The sequence below is a fragment of the Chenopodium album genome, chromosome 5 (genome assembly GCF_948465745.1).
Source record: "Chenopodium album chromosome 5, dcCheAlbu1.1, whole genome shotgun sequence".
Taxonomy (NCBI): Eukaryota; Viridiplantae; Streptophyta; class Magnoliopsida; order Caryophyllales; family Amaranthaceae; genus Chenopodium; species Chenopodium album.
The window spans coordinates 53,896,332-53,917,359 of NC_137838.1; positions in this window are offsets into that span (position 1 = coordinate 53,896,332).

The window sequence follows — 21,028 nt, forward strand, 5'->3', positions numbered from 1 at the left end:
ACTAAAGAAATCAAAGCAATAAAGCAAGACATAATCAAAGGAAAATAACAACTAAGATTAAGAGAAGAGAAATAGTTACCAAATAAATCTGGAAATTAAGAGTAGATTAAGAACTAAGGTTTAAGAGAAAGAAATCTAAAAAAACAATTAAGAGGGTAAAGAAAGAGTAAAAGAGAGAGAGATAGAAAGAGAGAGAGAGAGAGAGAGAGAGATACAAAAATCGTATTACGGAGGAGTATTTATACTACGTAAAAATCCTAAACTAAAACAACAAAAATTAACTCCTAATATATACACGCGCCCGATCGGGCGAGGCACCGCTCGATCGGGCGCCCCTTTTTGCTCCTCAGGTGGAATCTCGCGCCCGGCCAAGCGCGTCACCGGCGCCGACCTCAGCTTCTCCCGCCCGGCCGGGCGCACCTCCGGGCGCCAGCCTCTTTGGCCAGGCGGCTCTCTTGGGCCACTATTTGAACTACGATTGGGCTCCAATTCTTCGGGCCAATCTGGGTTTCCTCTTTCGGTCTTTCATACTCGGTCCAAATGCCCCTGTATCACCTACAACGAGCCCTTAATCACCGGTTCGATGGTTTTAACCTGTCCTGGGCTATAAAATTTGGTCGTGCTTCTCCAGTGCTCGTGATTGCTCCAAAATATCTCAGGAAAATACTCCAAAAGTGTAAATCCCTGCAAAAGTCAACCAAATCTACGAAAACACTAGAAAACACCAATTAGTAATAAAAGTGGCTCTAAAGAGCCAAAAACACTACTAATTATGACAAAGGGACGGGGGTAAAATACTATAAAAAACAGACACATCAAACTCCCCCAAGCCAAACCTTTGCTTGTCCCTGAGCAAAGATATAATCAATGAATTAATAAATATGCTTCACCCCAAAAAGTAAAAATCAAGCACAAACGATTCAGGGTAAATCAAATAAACATGCTTCAAAATCAACCAATCAAATCCATCCAATTACCTTTCCTCCCTAACAATTATCAAACAGAGCAAACCACAAGAGCATATAGAATTCAAGACTAGTGCTCACGCACTCAACTCTCATTTTTGTGGCGAGTAAAAGATGTACTCGATCGCTCTCCATCCAACCCCTTTATGTGAACAATGCCCTCCCAACTCACACTCTCGTGTGTATAAAACAACGAACGCTCAACCCTACTAGTCGACTCGAAATATGTCAAATCATAACTTGCATTGATAAATAACACTTTCATATTCATACAATTCTATGCACAAAGGTCGGAAGGTCTTTAAAGCTTGTAATGTAAGGCTAGGGTAAAGGGTAGGAATCATTTGGGAACAAGTGAGGGAAAAGCTATGCTTAAGGGAGCAAATCCTAATAAAGCCCATGATCAAAATAAATAATTATCACACATCTCCAACAACATAACTAACTCCAACAAGAATCCACCGAATACAACTCCAAACAATATAAACAATCCCAACACTTACAATTTCACTCATAAGATATAATAATAAAGAACTGGAGTGAACAAACAACTTTATTTTCCAAACTTGAATTTTCCATTGAAGCTCTATTATTTTTCCTCCAACTAGAACAATTGAACACTTTTTTTTTTCTAATGAAGTTCACTTATTTTTTTTCCTTTTTCATTTTTTTTTCGTGAACTTCTCTTCATAACATCATGCTTTATTTTTTTTAGGAAAATATAACTCTCAAACTCATAAAAATAAACATGATAAAAAACAAAACAACTTCTCAAAACCCACCCAAATTGTGCAAATAATAAGCACACTACAAACTGCCTCATCTCACTCACTAATAGCTCCCCCAAGCCAAGCTTGGGACTAGTAACCAATGGGGCAAAATAGGCTTGTAATGTGGCTAATAAACAATAAAAAGTCAAGGCAACAACATGGGAAGCAAGAAGGGAACAAATGTATCTACAATCATCTGGAGGCTACCTAAAAGAATAAACGCCTTCGTCCTCCTCAATGTGCATAATAATGAATCATACAAACATTACTAATAGTTGCAAATCAATACTCAAATTCCTAATCAAATCAACTAGTCAAGCACTATATTCACAAGTAGTTGGACAAAATTGACGCATGTTAAGGTTCCAAGGCAATCAAACATCAAATCATGATCAACTAATCCGCAATGCTTATCATCATATACCAAGAATCAAAACAATTTTCTCAAAGAAGGGGCACAGAGAAGCATGATTTACAATTCATTGGAACGTATTTTTGTATTTTTCATATATAAGAAAGCAATAAAACTAACCTAGAAAGCAATAAATCTAAACTAAGAAAACACACCAAAAATAAAAGAAAAGAGAAAAATAAAGATACCGAATCCAAAATCTCCCCCAAGCCAGAATCAGACAATGTCCTCATTGGCTCGGGAACTAGCCCAACATAGCTAGTCCTGATCATCTTCATCCATCGAGCCAAAACCTGCACCTCCACTGCCACCTGCACCAAAAGAGCTACCACCAAAATAATCAGCATGAAAACTCCCCCCCGACGGTCCCCCGAAAGGAATGTCCTGGCCGTACCTATGGAAGGAAGAATAGTCAATGTAAATACCATGGGCAGTTGGATCCCTATCGTATCCCTGGGGTTGAGGTTAAAACCAGTTAGGGTGAATAGCGTCGTCAGGGATGTTGCCCCGACGAGCATAGAGAGCTCTACCCTGGTTCCTCTCTAGGTACCCTAACCTCTGGTCTATGGAGCCTACTATCCTCCTAAGGTCAGTATGGTTATGCTCGATACATCCTAAGGCTTGACCTATACTCTAAAGGTCCCAAATTGGGTTAGAGTCAACATGAGGGACGGAGTGAGACATGCGAGGTGGAGAGAATGCCACCTCGGGCTGAGGCTGGGGTGGTGGAACTGGGGGTGGTGGTGCTTGCCCTCTAGCGTTGGAAACTAGAACATCATATGTGTAAGATGGATGCCCTGGGGGAAAGGCGGTCAAGTCAGGACTAGGTAGGGGAAAGATGGGCAAAGGTTGCTAGCTCCCAGTCCTAATACACCAAAAGGGTGTCTGCTCGCTATCCGGTCTTACCCACCCCAACTCCTCAAAATACCTAGCAGTCATATATGTATTTGGTCCACAGTTGGTCAGTTGGTGGGGTCCATCCACTACAAAATCGACCTTTTTCACTGCTATTCGAGTGATAAGGCCTCCTAAACGGATGTGGGTTTTTGAAGTGGTGTTGGCCGTGGCATGCCTACTCAGATGGTGAATAATAAACCTACCTATGTTCAATTTTTTGAACCCATACAAATAGTGTCCTATGACAGCTAGTTCGTTAGTTTGGGCATTATGGGGCTCGTTCCTACCTAAAAAACACAAACCCACAAATCTTTGCCAGATTTTTGGGACAGGGTGATGAATAGGTTTGGTATTAGCATGTTGGGGGTCAGGAGTAGGCAAACCAGTCAAAGCATGATATATGTCACCAATTTTATAGTCTGCATGCCATTGGTGAGGTAATTCAGAATTTAATTCAAATAATTTACAAAATTCTACATAAGTTAAACTAATATTCCTATTGTTCAACCCAAAAATTAAATTTGGCCCATTTCTACTACTAACAACTTGTAAAGAAGACAAGAATTCACAAGTTAGTTCTCGGAATGTAGGATAGTGCATATCAACAAATTTTCTCATGCCAATGTCATTTAAAAATTGTTTTACAAAATCATACAAACCAAATGATTCTAAAGTAGGGCGGTGTAACCACCGAGAAGGAATTACCTCACGCCCGATTATGTGTTCTAGCCGCTCCTTTTGCTCTCGGCTAGCGATACGGATCGTCAGCCAATACGGGAGTTGCAAATTCGGGTCGTAATTCCTCCCTCGAACTGGAGCTCCTATCAAAAATAGACCGAGCCCTCTTTGAAGCCATGGTAGAAATAGGTATGAAATTTTTTTTTAATAAAATTTGAAATTTTTTATATAGAAATATAGAGGATGAAGAGAGGAGTAATAATATGTAAAAAATTTTGGATTTGGTTAAGGAATGAAAGAGAAAACTTAGAGAGAAGTCAGAGAAAATTTGAGTTTTAGAGAGAGGAAGTTATGGAGGAAAGAAGAAAAGAAGAAGGAAAGAAGGAAAAACGAAGAAGAAGATCCGAAGTATAGGCGCGCCCAGTCGGGCGGCATACCGCCCAATCGGGCGATCTCGGCTATTTTAGATGTCTCACTCTCGCGCCCGGTCGAGCGGCCTTCGCCTGATCGGGCGATCTGTTACCCGGATTTCCTTCAACTCTCGCGCCTGGTCGGGCGGCCTTCGCCCGATCGGGCGATCTGACGCCCAAATTTTTGCCTCTCCTCGCTCCCGGTCGGGCGGACAATATTGTTCGTATACGACGAGTTCCGCGCCCGGTCGCGCGAAATTACTTGATTTTGAAGCCTTGCTCTCGCGCCCGATCGTGCGAGCTTCGCCCGGTCGAGCCCGAGGCTAAATTGTCGAATTTTCATTTTCTTCTTTTCTCCAAAATTTGGCTAACTCTTTTCCTTCAAACCTTTACAAACGCTCATAAAACTCGTTAAATTCCCTCATCTCTCCTCTCATAAGAAAAAGGAAAGAAAAACTAGTCTAAAAAGCATTAAAAATACGAGTTGCCTCTCGCAAATCGCTGGTTTATCTAGGTCCCGCACGACCTTCTTACCAAGTATAATAACTAGGATCCTTGGCCTAACGCTTGATCGCGCGGTTTCTCACCCGATCTAGCGGTGTTTAGGCTGCGACGCGGCTTCTTGACCTGCCCTGTGGGGCGCCAATTCACCTTATCTGGTGGATCCTCCTTCACTTGGACTGGGAGGTCTTCAATGCTAATCACTAAAGATCCTTCTTTGATCGAGGGTTGCTTCAAATTGTCATTGCATTAAACACTTGCAACTCGATCTGGCGAACTACTTACCGTAGGCTCAAATTGCACAACTTGCTTGATTGATTCCACCTTTACGTCCTAAAAACCAAGACCAACAGTGCAGAGGGCTCTTTCTATTGCATCGACTTCCTTCTGCCATTTGTCTATCTCATCTGAAAAGGATGCAACACAAGATACCGCCTCCAAGGGATCTTTTTCTAGAGCTTGGGGCTTGTTAGAATAATTCTTAACCACATTAACACTAAAACATTTCTCCTCAGTTATGGGGCTTTTAGGGCTATTATTTAAGATTGAAAACAATGTTATCATCCCCTACTGATAGTGTTAACTTACAACTTTTTACATCTATGATTGCTCCTACAGTGTTAAGGAATGGTCTACCCCAAATAATTGGGGTTTGCATATCCTTAGCCATATCAAGAACGACAAAATCAACAGGTATATAAAATTTACCTACCCTAACGAGGACATCCTCTAAAACACCTAAGGGGTATTTAAAAAAACAGTCGGCCATTTGTAGAGTTATATTGGTAGCTTTTAATTTACCCATATTCAACTTGGAACACATGACATGACACTAACGCTAGCACCCAAATCACATAATGCATTATCAATCATTAGATTGCCTATATTACAAGGGATAGAAAAACTACCCGGATCTTTTAATTTAGGTTGAGACTTATTTTGAAGTACGGCACTACACTCTGGAGTGAAAGCTACTGTCTCTACGTTAATAATAGACCTTTTCCTTGTCAATATTTCTTTCATAAATTTTTCATATGAAGGAATTTGTGTGATTAATTCAGTGAAGGGAACTATTACCTTCAAATCTTTTACCATCTCAAGGAACTTACCAAACTGCTTATCCAAATTTGTCTTCAAGTGACGATTGGGGAATGGAAGTTTGATAATTGACTTTGGAGCATTATTTCTCTTGTATGGAGTAGCCACCTTCTCCAAAGTCGTACCCTGCAATGTAAAATTAGATGTATTAGTATTATGCTTTAGCCCTGCAAGGCTATTAACTACATTGTCAGGTTTAACGGAATGAAGATTAGCATTATTTAATAAAACAGGTTCATCAACGCTGGGCAAAGGGGGCCCTTCATAGTTTGAACCACTCCTTAGATTAATTTCATATGCATGATCCGTAGGCCTGGTTGGTTGTGCCGGCAGAGCTCCCTGTTGGCGGGCTTATAGAGTAGCGGAAAGTTGCGCAATTTGATTATCTACAATTTTATTATGTGCTAGAATTTTATCAATTTGCGCATCTCTACTTTCCATGTGCTTCTGCATATTAACCAACATCGCTCTAATTTCCACCAAGGAAGGGTCGGAAGATGAGGAGGGTTGCTGTGGTTGGTTCTTTTGGCCAGCATTGGGATGGTAATATTTCTGCTGCTGTTGCTGTGGCGCCTGTGGTTCTTGTGGTGGTGGATTTTGAACATTAGTACTCCGGTAGGAAAGTTACGGATGGTTCCGATACCCAGGATTGTAGGTGTGGGAGTATGGGTTATTCTGCCTATAAGCTTGAAAGGCATTAACTTGCTCCACGGAACTCCTGCAATCTTGTTCCAAATGACCTAAAATTCCACAATTTTCACAGAAAGCCTCATTAGAATTATTATTAATCGCAGAAACATTAGCTACATTGGCAGTGCTAAGATTATCTTATTTTTGGCATATAGAGGTCAATTGAGCTTGCAAAAAGGATACAGAGTCAACTCTATGTTTCCCCTTGTTAGCAAATCCTCTAGGATTCCCATATTGGGAATTGTGTATTGCCATATCTTCAATAACTTGACCTGCATCATCAACATTAAGATTCATAAATCTCCCACTAGCTGTTGAATCTAAAATTATTCTTGAAGAATTTCCAATGCCATTGTAGAAGGCTTGGATTAACAGCCATTGTGCTAAATTATGGCGAGCGCATTCTCTTTGTAGGTCCTTGAACCTCTCCCAAGCTTCGTATAAAGATTCATCGGCTTCTTGGGCAAAGTTCTGAATTGCACTCTGTAGTACAACTGTTCTCTCTGTAGGATAATACTTGTTATAAAAATTCAAAACAAGAGTTTCCCAATCAGTTATACCAAGTGCAGTTCTATTTAAGCCATTAAACCACAATTTAGCTTTTCCAGTTAAAGAAAAGGGAAAGAGAATGTCCCTGATTTGGTCTTGAGTGATCCCGACTTGCTTGATGGTATTGCAATATTGACAATAGTCGGCAATGTGAAGATTTGGGTCTTCACTCTTAGCTCCACTGAATTGCTTCCTCTCTATCATAGTTATAAATTGAGGTTTAATTTCAAATTGAACCCCATCAAGAGCCTGAGTGGGGGTGAGATGTGGAAAATCTGTAAGCTTTGGTTGTGAGTAATCACTAAGCTTCTTTGGAATTGCCATCTCTGATTCTGCGTCTGATGATACCTCTGAATCGCTAGAACCAGTTGGGGGGTCTCAGTGATTATCATTATTACCAGAATCCACCAGGATTTGCTTGTAGAGATTTTTCTGTCTATGGAAGGAACGTTCGATCTCAGGATCGAATGGGATGTACCTTGATCTTGAACACCTGGGCATAAACAAAAAACTAAAAGCAAATATGAGATTTGCCTCAAAGAACTAACGTTCTCTAAGACAAAAAGAAAATAACCTAGATTACAAAAACAATCAGAAATAAAAATAATAACCGTCTCCCCGGCAACGGCGCAAAATTTTGACAGGGTAAAGTCGTATCCCCTAATCAAAAGTAATTCTTATATCCTCTAACTAATGTAGATAGGGAAGTAGGGTCGAATCCACAGAGAAACGAATCTTTCTATTCCTAATTAACTAATATAATCTAGATTACGAGGTAACTAATATTTATAATTAAATAATAAACTAAACTACGGAGATCAAGAATAAGGAGAAAATAATATATAAAAGGATCTAGGGCATAGGTTCACCAATAAATAATATTCCAAGGTAGAATGTAAAAATCATTCATCAATGCATATATTAATCAGATTATAAAGGGTTTTCGCTACGTATTATAATAACATAATTAATTTACCGGTATTAAATCTCATCTTTCGAATCTCGACCTAACCATTTATAAATTAACCTGCCTATTGAAACTAGACCTAAACATCAATTCTCATTTGACAAATCTCAAATCATTATTGTCAAACTCATGCATAAAAGATCAGGCCTAATCTAGTCGCAGAGCATTAAATCAATCAATAGGAAATTAATCTAGCATTGATAATTAACAATAATAAATTACCCCTTCATATTATTTATGGATCCCCATAAACCCTAGAATTAGAACTACTCAAACATAATAGGAACTAAACAAATCAAAGCAATAAAGCAAGACATAATCAAAGGAAAATAACAACTAACATTAAGAGAAGAGAAATAGTTACCAAATAAATCTAGAAATTAAGAGTAGATTAAGAACTAAAGTTTAAGAGAAAGAAATATAAGAAAACAATTAAGAGGGTAAAGAAAGAGTAAAAGAGAGAGAGATAGAGAGAGATACAAAAATCGTATTACGGAGGAGTATTTATACTCCGTACAAATCCTAAACTAAAAAAAACTAAAACGACCAAAATTAACTCCTAATATTTACACTCGTCCGATCGGGCGCGCGTTTTTTCTCCTCAGGCTGAATCTCGCGCCCGGCCAGGCGCGTCACCGGGCGTCGACCTTAGCTTCTCCCGCCCGGCCAGGCGCGCCTTTGGGCGCCAGCCTCTTTGGCTTGGCGGCTCTCTTGGGCCACTATTTGAACTACGATTGGACTCCAATTCTTCGAGCCAATCTGGGTTTCCTCTTCCGGTCTCTAATACTCGGTCCAAATGCCCCGGTATCACCTACACCGAGCCCTTAATCACCGGTTCGATGGTTCAAACCGACCATAGGCTATAAAATCTTGTCGTGCTTCTCTAGTGCTCGTGATTGCTCCAAAATATCTCGGGAAAATACTTCAAAAGTGTAAATCTCTGCAAAAGTCAACTAAATCTACGAAAACACTAGAAAACACCAATTAGTAATAAAAGTGGCTCTAAAGAGCCAAAAACACTACTAATAATGACCAAGGGACGGGGGTAAAATACTATACAAAATAGACACATTAATCATCGAAAAAATGACAGAAAATTACAAGGATTGGCCTGAAAAACTCCATTTTGCACTTTAGGGTTATCGCACGTCCATTCGCTCATCAACAGGAAATACTTGTAGAGCTAGAGAAACCATGTTTACGCATTGCATTAGAAAGTAAACTCGATGAAGTCGAATGGACTAGAGCAAGATATAAAGAGCTAATTCTACTTGATGAAAAACGACTAGAAGCTTTACATCATACCCAATGTTATCAAACCCGTATGGCTAGACATTTTAATAAGAAGGTCAAGACAAGAAACATCAAAGTAGGAGACTTGGTATTAAAAGCATTAAGAAAAAATGTTTTGGATCCAAGGGGCAAATTTAGACCTAATTGGTCTGGACCATATATTGGCAAAACAATCCTATCAGGAGGTGCAGCGAAACTAACTGACATGGAATGCAATGAGTTCTCAAACATGACAAATCTTTACCAACTTAAAAAGTAATACCCATAAATACTTGAGTAAGATACTCAAGAGAGCTACGTTTGGCCTGATTCCTTAGGAAAGGATACGTGGGAAACCCTTTACGGGTGAGGCCACTTTAATTATCGCAAACCTCGCATCCCATAAATTCAACAGAAATTCAACGGAACAGTAGCGCCGTAGAAAGGCGACAATGCCTGTCGCCGGACGACAGACGTCAGTAGCCGGCGATAGCCAAAAATGGCGACGCCGTTCTTCCGGGAGTACCTGGGCAAATTTCGGTGTTTTTCGGAAAATTTTCGACTTCCGACTCGAAAAATTTCCGAGAAATAAAATTTCTGTTTTCATTGCTTTAATAAATTAAATTTAAAGAAGTTGATTTAATTAAAAGGCTGAAATTTCATTAATATAATAAAATAAAAATTACATTATTGATGGAATATAAATAAAAAGCTTAATAAAACAAATTAACTTTAAATTTAAATCTAATTTTAATAAATTGGAAGTTAACCAATGCTTCAATCTTTCTTCTCTTTCTTTGCTCTTTTCCAATTTTTATCTGAATCCTCTTCATCATCCATGACTTTAGCTAGTAGGCACCCTTTAGAGAACCTAGATTCAATTTTCGAATAAATGGTTTCTCCCTTAGCTAGGACTCCATGTTTCTTCTCTACCAAAACCTTCTTCTCTGGAGTGTCAGCTTTTCTTTTCCCTTTATCCTTTATAGAGTCTTTCTTTTTAGGCATCATAGGTGTTTTAAATTCAATCTTTTCACCCAAGCGTTCCTTAACAGGAATCACTTTGTCACCTATACGATTCTTCACATTGGATTTACTCTGATTTTTCTTCATGTCCTTTGAAGGTTTCTTAAGTAGCCACCTCTTTACATCATTGGGAAAGGAAGGAGGAACCTCTTGGGTAATCACTTCCCATAAAGGTCTAGCACTCCAATATGCATCAAATATCTCTACTTCTTGTGAAATAAATAATTCATAGGGGAGACGAAGATCCCCAGAAGGAATTGTTTGAGGTAGGTCGTAGTGTCTTTTTACCTTGCAGGGATAATAAAAACCCATCTTGGTTAAGCTTTGAAGACGACAGAAAGGTTGCTTGTTGACACCAACCATCTTCTCTATTTTCCACCAAGGGATGACCCACTTGATAGCAAAGTTGCAAGAGGCAAAGACTTTATTCCATTCATGGCGTCCCATCTTAGAGAACCATTTCTTTTGCCTTACAAAGCAATTTGGAGTATATTTTTCAACATTGTCAGGAGGACTAATAAATTATAGTCTCTCCATAAGCCATATCTTCAAAAAAACTCAATGTAGATAAATTAATATTACTATAAAAAAATATGTTTTTGATTTCTATGATTAAAAATATTATTTTTCTACCTGTAATAAAATTGGAGAGCCTCGAAAAGGTGCTTTTGGATATCTCTTCACTTCATCAAGACTAAGCATAGTCTCTCTAACAATTAATGGCATTGGATTCCTTCTAGATTAAATTTGCTCCAAAACAGTTAATATAATTGCTTGACCCTCATTAGTTCTACCACTAGTGAGAAGATATTGATTAAGCATGCTAAAGAGAAAAGCCCTTCTTCTATAAACATGAAAAGATTCAGAATAAGGTCTATCAAAGTAATGGCGTGCAAATTCATTAAAATTAACTACACTACCATCTACAATATTTGTTAGATCTTTGTCTCTTAAATTAAAGAAGCGCTCTAAATCTTTATAATAATATTCATTTATTCTAGGGATTACCGCAAGATCTAATGAGGGAAAGCCTAAGATGGAACCAAATTCTTCCGGTAAAGGGCTAATTTCATCACACCCTAGTCTATAACAATGAGTTTATGTGTCCCAATATTCTAAGGCATTATGAATAAAATCTATATCAATGTCTACCCCCTTAACACCATAAATACCTCCCATGTGAAAACAGTCAAGTTCTTTTCTCTCATTAGAAATGAAAGACCGACACAATTCACGAGTGAAATCGGTAAAACACTTAGTAACTAAAGACGTGATTATTTGTTGAGAAAATAAGACTATGATTTATATGCTAGAATTATGAAGAAATTCGGCAGATTAGGGGGCTATTTATGCACAAAATTGATGCAGTTTTAATCCTGAAAGGACTAGGAGTCAGCGCACTTCAGCGCCAAACGACAACTCTGTCGCCTAGCGATAGAGTCTGTCGCTTGGCGACAGCAACAACGCCTGGCGCCAGCACAAAACGCGTGGCGACACGTGGCGCTGCAGCGTTTTTCCGGCTATGATTCGAACTCGTACAATGACTTTACAATTTTATCCCTTTTTTACAAATACCCTTACATATTAAATTCATATATTTTCCTTCAATTTTTCTTTTTTGGATTTATTCAGACTTAATTTAAGTTTAGGTTTGTTGCAAGTATAATTTATTCTTCATTTTTTTCTTTTCGGGGGGAGAAAGTCGGATACCCTCCATTAAATATAAAAATGACGAAAATTTTTGCGGAAAATTAATTTTATCACAATTATTTTACACACACAAATATGCACATAAAAATGAAAAATAAATGCAAAATAATACAATCATAATAAATAAAAATTTTTAAATACAAATATGTCTAATAAGTGAGTCAATCAGGCAAAGTCCTATACAAGTCAAAATAAATAAAACACAAGTACAAACTACGGCGCCGGAGGACGCAGATGATGAAGGATGTTCATCATATCAAAGAACTGTGCAGAACGAGGAGTATGCTCCCCGCCACCTCCGGCTCCAGTCTTTCCAGGAGGAGGAAAACTCAGCTCGGGACCCGTTCACCCAAGGTCACCGTGATGAATCAACAGGGGCTGAGGCTGCAGAGGCTGCTGCGATGACGAGCCGACCTCGTACATCCCACCACCTCTCGGAGCCCAGGTCGCCTCTCCCTGGCCTACCGGCCCAGCATGTGCACCCTCAGATGAAGAGCCCGATCCCTCCACCACCTTGGTCCGGGGCAGCGTCAGATTGACCACCCCGACCGCCAGAACTAGTGCGATGACGCCTCGAGCTAGACCTCGCCGGATCTCTCCGAATCTCAGGTCTCGTCCGGGTATGGGAAGGAATGGGCTGACCCTACAAGAAGAAACCAAGTTAGAAGCAATAACAATATAAACAATGCAGAAATAAAGAGAAAAAGCTACCTCCTGAACAGTGTCGTCGCAACGACTAGTAGCCACATTTCTCATCTGCACGAGCTGGCTCCGGAAGGCTTCTATGCACCTAGCCATCGCCGTAACAACCTCGCGCGAGAATTGTCAAAGAAAATAAAGTCTGTAACAATACAAGACAAATATGAATAAATAGCTAGAAAATAGCTTACCCGAGTTTGGTGGCGAGGAATGGATCGCTCCACAAAGCGCTGATCCTCGGGAGCCGGAGGAATCATCTCCTTAATAGGCCCGTATGTCGCCTGGTAGTGGATGGACATACGAGGGGGCACGAACTCAGTAGGCCCAGCCTGACAAAAAGCAAATCAAAGTGAGTAACATATCACTTGGGGGATACATTACAAAAGGTAAAAGACATAAAATCATACCACCGCCTCCTTAGACAGAACAGGGGCCAGAGCTAACAACGACATCAACTCCTCCTCGTAGCACCGCCTGGGATCCTATGAGATTGCCAAGGAGTACCAGTAGGCGACCTCTCCGACGTGCTGAGCAGCCTCACGTCATTGAACATGTGATGTGGCGGAGAAGCAGGGAAGACAAAAATATCCGAGGAGTTCTGGATAGAAACTCTCTCTCCTAGGTACGCCACCGCCCCATATGTCCTTATGAAGAAGCGACGATAAGCACTGTACTGCGCAGCTAGCCCACGGACAACCAAACCGCCCCATGGCCTGTATAACACCTCAGGCTCCTACGAAGAATGCGTATGAGATAAAGATCTACCAAAAGCAACACAAAAGTGTTAACTACGTAAATGATCATACCGAGAGGATTTGCTCTCGAACATGGGCGGTAGTCGCCCGGATGTAGCGGCCTCCCCAGCAGGCACCAACAGGAAACTCGCGTGGAGACGGCCTCGCCAGCGTGAGAGAAGAAAAGTACTTGTAGAACCAAATCTACAAAAGCCAAAAGATATCAGCAAATGCTAACAAGAGCTTAGAGCTAACTTTATAGGAGATAAAGTATACCTCTACGAATCTCAGAGCGATGTCTCCCGTGTAAGACCGATGTCGAAAGGAGTCTCGCAACGCACGCAGAAAGTCGGCATAGGCCAAGCTGGCTAAGTCTTAAGTCCCAATCAGGTGAAGATCGCGAACAGCAGGAAGGTAGTAAAGTAGCGCCCTACTATCCTTGTCAGGGGAAAACGTCCCTGACAGCAAAATAAGCGCAAAGATGCGCACTCGCTGCTCTCGGGTGGTTACATCATCCTCGATAATTGTCGCCAGAGTCAACTGACGAATACACTTAGTGCTGAACTTTGATGACTCCACCTCAACACGGGCACGAACAACAATCGGACCCAGCAGCTCATTAATCTCTAGAGAGTATATGTTGTTGGTGCTGTCGAATGGCAGCGCAGTAGAACTGAACTCAAATCCTGAGATGACACTAAAGTCGGTTGGGGTGACCATCATCTCATCCCAAGAAAAGTGAAAAGTGTTGGTGGTGTCTCAAAAGAAATCTACCAGAGCGCGGACCATGCGGTGACCTCCGTCAAAAGAGCTCATGCCTTGTGTGGCCTCAAATAGGCCAGTCAGCCCACAAGACTCCCAAAGAAGTCTCAACTCTCTATTGACGCTGAAAAACGTACAGTACAGCTTGCCCAAAGTGTCGTTACCCGAGCCATGGCAACGTGTCCTACCAGCGGTGATCCAACGACGCACCCTCTCAGAAATGTGGTGGTTTGGGGCAAAGTACAATGTCCACTCATCCCACTTAGGGAAGGGACCAAGAGAGGTGGACGAGTCGGCGTCCTCCTAAACAGGCTCATGCTCCCGTCGCGTATCTCGGGACCGTGAACCCGAACCTCGTTGTCTAACCATACTACATTGTGCAAAATTGACATAAATTAAGTTTCTATAGTATCTAAGGTTCTCCTAGCCGCATGATACTATGTTCGCAAAAAAAATAGAGCACGTAGTATTAAAAAGAGCACGATTTCAATTCAAGCATATATGGAATTTTTCAACCATCCAAACAATTTCTTGCAATACTATGATAATTATTGTGACAAATTAGATAAGAATTGCTAGCAAAAACACCAAGAACAAGCCACATTGTTTTCCCGACATTAAGAGGTCCAACAATGGTGAACTGTTTGTTTCTTCACCAAACTGAGTCAAACAAGTCTCAAAATACTCCCAAGGCAATATACAAACATAATCAAGAAATTTCATGGCATAAAATTTGACAAACAAAGCAAATTAAGCAAAAGAAGTTTTGAATTTTTTAAAAATTTGTAAATAAAATCGCACAATTTCAGCAAAAAACCGAGAGAGGTTTGGAAAAAAATTACATAGATCGGGAAAATAGATGAACGAAACTTTTATTAGCAACAAATTTGAGAAAATTTGGTTGAAGAATGAGCAAGTTAGAGCAATTTGAATCTCCACGACGATTTTTTAAAGAAAAGAGCAGCAGCAGCAAAAATGACGAAGAAAAGGGATTTATAGGGAAATCCCGATTCTGGCGCCAAAAGACAACTCTATTGCCAGGCGACATAGTGCAGCGTCTGGCGACAGAGCCAAATTGCGGCCCCATCGACGTTTCAGCGGCGACACAGCTCTAAGCCACTTAAAACGGTTATTTCGACCTTGTACAACAATTTTGGGTTCCTTGGTATGCCAGTTAGCCCCTATAAGCAATTTGACATGATTTAGTAATCTGCTCGGTTACAATCACATTAAGTGATTGACCTGATTAATGATCATCTCACTTAGCTTGTAAAAGTACAACATACAGGTTCACAATTAAGAAGCACCGACAAAGTGGTTCAAAAGCAGCAAAAGCTTCGACGCACTGGCATAGCAAAAGCAAAGAATCGATAGGCATTGGTCTTCGGTAATACTCTTCAGGGTATTTTCGCAACAAATGAGGATAGTTTCAGGCGAAGCAATCTTCGATCGTGTTCCCTGGCTTGCGGAAGATGGTCACAAAGCGCTAGAAAGTCGTTTCAGGCGAAGCAATCTTTGATTGGGTTCTCTAGCTTGTAAAAGTCAATCACGACGGAATTGGAGGTAGTTACAGACGTAGCAGTCTTCAGGCGGTGTTCTCTAGCTTGCAGAGGATCATCAAAATAAACAGTAAGACGGTGTTCCCTAGCTTGTGGTAGGTTGTCACAACAGCAATGCAGCAACAAATCGGTTACCTTCAGAGACGTGTGCTCTACGGTGCAAGATATGCGTTTCTTAACTCTCTTATCTATTTTAACTAACGCTAGTTTGCAGGTATCGGCGCTACAAGAGAGATTTAGGATCGCAGAACATTCTGACTCATTCTCCGTCCCTATCGGTACTTTGACTTTTGTTTTCGAAGCTTACGTTTCTCCAAACTCAGTCAGAGTAGGGGCTTTTGTAGACACCCATTTGTGTCTCCCTAAAACCAAACCAGTGATGAGTACCTTTCGCGTCGAATCATAATTGAATGAAGTGAAAGTGTGGAAAGTCTAGTGATGCAGTTAGTTTTATTTCTTTTCTTTCTCTCTGTTTTTGAAAACCTATTTTTAAAGAAATAGCCAATCCAGTTTGGTTTGGTACATGGTAAGGGTCCAATAATAGTGTAGTTGGGTTGGGATCGAAAAGAGCTTTCCAATGATATATTATAAGCCCAATTTTGATGAATAATGAGGAAGTTATGGCAAAATTACTAAACTGGGCCCGGTTAGATATTTATATACGGCCAAATGATCTAGAGGAGAGCCTATGATTGATTTATCATTCCTAATGTGATTAGAATTGATTATAGTCTTTAAGAACCTTCTAGAAGGTTCTTTTGAATCCTAATTTGATTAGCATTGATCAATTGAATTTAATTGACTTTTAAGAGTTTTAATCAGAATAAAAGAAATGTTTTAATGGAAAGTACAATTTTTTCCTCTTGTACGCTTAAATTTAATCAAAAAAAGAAAACGCGTGGAAAATTAATTGCAACGCCATACGACAGCTCAGTCACCTGGCGACAGACCTAGCGTCTGGCGACACACGCAGAGTCTAGCGACAGATCTGTCGTCTGGCGACAGGCGTGTGTTTGGCGCTGCAATCGTGTTTTGTTCTTTTTGAAACTATCATTCGTTTTTTATCATATCCGGCTGATTTTCTTTATAAATAGCCTCCTAAAACCTCCGTTTTTAATCATTAATTCTTAGGACTTCTCTCTATCACCAAATCTCATCAAGAATTTCTTGATTACTCTCTCTCTCTTTTTTAAACTAGCTTTTTACAAACACTATACCGCATTCACAAGATCTAGACACACCTAGCCAAGTTCGAAGTTGCCTTTGCCCTAGACATGAAAGATTTTAATTTTTGAGGGTTTGGTCCCAAATCTCTCTTTCAATTATTTAATTTAATTCTTTGATTTTATATTTTCCTTGAAGTTAATAACGCGTGTATTTTTTTATTAGAAAGAGGTACGAGGCATCCAAGCAAGTGCTTTAATTGGTTTCATTTTTATTATGATATAGAAATCATGTCTAGGTTGCTATTATGATTCCTAGTGTCATGTTAGGGTGTTTTGATCTTCCTAGTATCATGTTTAGGGTAAAGGTTATAATATCAAATATGAAAATTGTGATTCCTATGATGCCTTTTATTGTCTTTTCTAATATTCATGTTAGTATCATGTTAAGGCTAAATATTTGATCTTTGATGTTTAGTGACATGCTAGGGTTTGTTATTAATGTTGTTAGTATCATGCCTAGGATATTGCTATTATTATGCTTTAACATGATTATTTTAATTATTATGATTGTTATTTTAATTATGATTATAATTGTTATAATTTATCATGATTTTTTTATGTTGGTTAATATATATTTATTGTTATTGCTTGATCACGCCTTTTTATGCATGTTTAAAGGGAATTGGTACTTGTAAATACGCTTAATAAGATAAGTAATAATCTTGTTTAGGGTAAATATGATTATAATTCAAGTGATCGTCGATAATAGTTTTATTTGTGCATTAATTTTCAACCAACATAGATTAAACAGGTTTAGGGTAAACCTAATGATTGCATGTTTGTCCGAACGCGTACATAAATACGATCAGAATAAAGTAGAGGCTTATTATTAGGGCAGATTCTTTCTCTTTTAGATTGAATTTGTACCTTCATCCCCGAACTTCAAGTTTTGGTTCCAGACCTATTGAATTTAACGATCTCCTGCATCGTTAAGGGGTGTAACCTTCACCTCGTGAACGGTTTACAAGTTCCTAAAACTTGTTGGCGACTCTTTTGCTCTAGCTTCCTTCCCTTTGGACGCCACCACGCTTAAGTGGTTGATCATAGTGGGGTTAAAGTTTAGGGTAATGCATGAAATATTCCCTACACATGCCGCTATAGACAATCACCTCTCTACTTCCGGACATCGTCGAAGATTGCTGCTTGTAGCCATCTTTAGTTTTACTATGAAAATCTTTAACACCCTAGGGAAAGTTATCGAAGACCATTGCAGGTTGATCCTCAGTTTGGTAGTACTTCGGTTGAATACTTGTTGATATTTTGCTGTGATTGCTTGTTGTGCCATTACCTCGGCACATTTTATAATGAGCCGGTACTTTGGCGCTCGTGCTTGCTTATGAACCAATACCTTCAGTGCTTGTGATGAGCCAATACTTTGACGCTTAAGTAAAATAAGATGATTGTCATCAAGTCGATCACTTATTGCGGTTTTAAATCAAATTGACTACTAATCATGTTATTTTACTTATAGGGGCTAACTGGCGTACGTACCAAGGAACCCAATTTGCTGAATAAGGTCCACAAAAGCTATTTATTGAGGCCAAGGATTGCGCTGTTGAATAAAGGAGAGCCAGCGCACGCTACCACGTGTCTTCGCAGCACGACAGCTCTGTCGTGGCGCAACGGAGTTGGGTTTTTTGTAATAAAACTCCTTCTTCTTTCTCATTTCGTTCGCTGCTCATTTCTTGTTCGGTTTTCGCCCGAATCTTCAATTTGATCGTTCTTTCTCGTTTCTCAATTAAATATGATCGAATTTCTTGTAAATCAAAGCTCTCGATCTCTATTTTGTTGATCTATGTAATTTTTGCTAAAACTCCTCCTAGTTAAGAAGAATTTAATGTATTTTACTTGCAAATTTTTGGAAAAATAAATCGAATATGCCTTTGCATGTTTTGATTTTTTTTATCAAATTTCTTGTTATGAAATTTCTTGCATATGTTTTTATATTGCCTTAGGAGTAGTTTGAGACTTGTTTGACTCAATTTTGTGAAGAAACGAACGTTTTTCCATTGTTGGACATTTTGAGTTCATGAGAACAATGTGACTTGTTCTTCATTTTTTTTCGTTTTTCTTGCTTAATTTGTCACATTATTTGTCATAGTATTGCAAGAAATTTTTTTACTGCTTAAAAATTCTATTATACTTGAATAAAAAACATGCTCTGTTTTAGTATTACGTACTTTGTTTTTGACAAAGATAGTATTATACGGCTAGGTGATCCTTAGATACTATAGAACTTTTTAGTTACTGTTTGCTTGGATAATTAGCATCTCTCAACGACGCGGTTTTGGGTCACGCTCTCGTGGGGCTCAGCGAGAGGACGAGCCCATCGACGGCTATGAGGGGACTTCTACTGGCCATGGGGAGTTTCCTGAGTAGGATGGGCGTACCTTGTACTTTGCGCCCTATTTTCATATATCAGAGCGTGTTCGGCTTGGTATAACTGACGAGCGAGTTCATTGCCACAGTTTGGGCAACGACACTATTAGGCAGCTATACGATTCTTATTTATACAACAATGAGGAGTTGCTTGTAATGTGGGAGTCTTGTGGTTTGACTCCTTTTTTTTAGGACACTCGAGATCTCTCTTCTCCGAGTTCAAGCCGTTCCATAGTTCGAGCTTTGGTGGAGTTCTTTTGGGACACCACCAACACGTTCCATTTTCCTCGGGGTGAGATGACTGTCACTCCCCTTAACTTCTCTATGATCACTAGATTGGAGTTTTGGTCAGCTATAGTTCCTTTTGGTAGAGATACTAGCCTTTTCTCCCTTGAGGTATAGGAGCTACTAGGTTCTATCGTTATTTAGGCTCACGGTGAGTCTCGTCCATTGTAGATGAGTAGCCGCTTCATTCGTCGAGCTTTGTTAGTGGAGGCTTTTCTAGATGATGCAACCACCTTAGAGCATCGGGTGCGCATCTTCATTTTGATTCTTCTGTCAGGGTTTTCTCTCCTAATAAGGGTAGCCGAGTGCTGCTCTACTATTTCCTTGCTCTATACGACCTTCGAGTGGTCGAAACTTTTGACTAGGCCAGCCTGGCCTATGCTAACTTCATGTTGGGATTGCAACTCACCAGTCATCGTTGCAGCTTTGACAAGAAGGTCAAACTTTTTAGCTTCTGGAGGATTTTAGAGGTATATTCTAATCCCCTCGAAAAAATTTTACTCTTATGTTAGCTTTTTCCGACCTTTCCTTGTTGTTACAAGTGAGGTTTTACAAGTATATACCATCTTTGGCACCAGCGGGGCCTTCACCTCAAGGGCTCCCAATTGCTGCTAGTTAGGGCAGCTGCTATACTGACCAAACTACTATTGCCCTTGTTCGAGAGTTACTTCTCCTGGTATTCATTTCTCGTCATTTTCATTCACTCTTTTGAGTAGGATTCGGACTTATGCGTGTTCGTTTTGTAGGGACCCGAGGTCCACATCCGTCCATGGGCTGATTTTGACGTTCCCGCGCGAGTTGTCTAGCACGCACGTAGCTTAGCGGCGCAACTTCTAGGGGACGTATGATGTTGTGGTGTACCTGGGCTAGAGAGTTGCGATACAACACTCTTCAGAATCTTTAGTTGTTCCTACCCGTCCTCCACGACATATAATGGACAAGGCAGACCTTAAAGTTTATATAGGTAGGTCGCCAGATGGTACGGAGTGGCAGCGCCTATCCATCCTAACTAGAGTTATGGTGAGAGACATTTACCACTGTTGGCTCCACCACCTTGCCTATTAGAGGGGGCGGGGGTATATTTTTCATCATTTGATTTATTCTTTTGGTAGGCCGCGGTAAATTCTAATAACTAAGAATTTATTCTTGCAGGTTGCGGTGGCGGTTACGGAGTTTGTACCTCCACCAGTGTCCATTACCTATCAAGGGTCTTTCGGCCCAGTTGAGGAGATGATCCCTCTGGCTCCAGAGGAGTGGTGCTTCGTGGAGAGGTCGATACCTCTTCACCAAACATGGGTAAGCCATCTGTCATTATTTTATTTACATTTAGGTTCTTTGATTGTTCTTGACTTTTTTGCTTGGAAGTTCTCCCGTGAAGTGATGACGAGGATGGCGAGAGGAATGTACACCTTTCGTTGTCAGCTTGTGAGGTTGAGTCACCG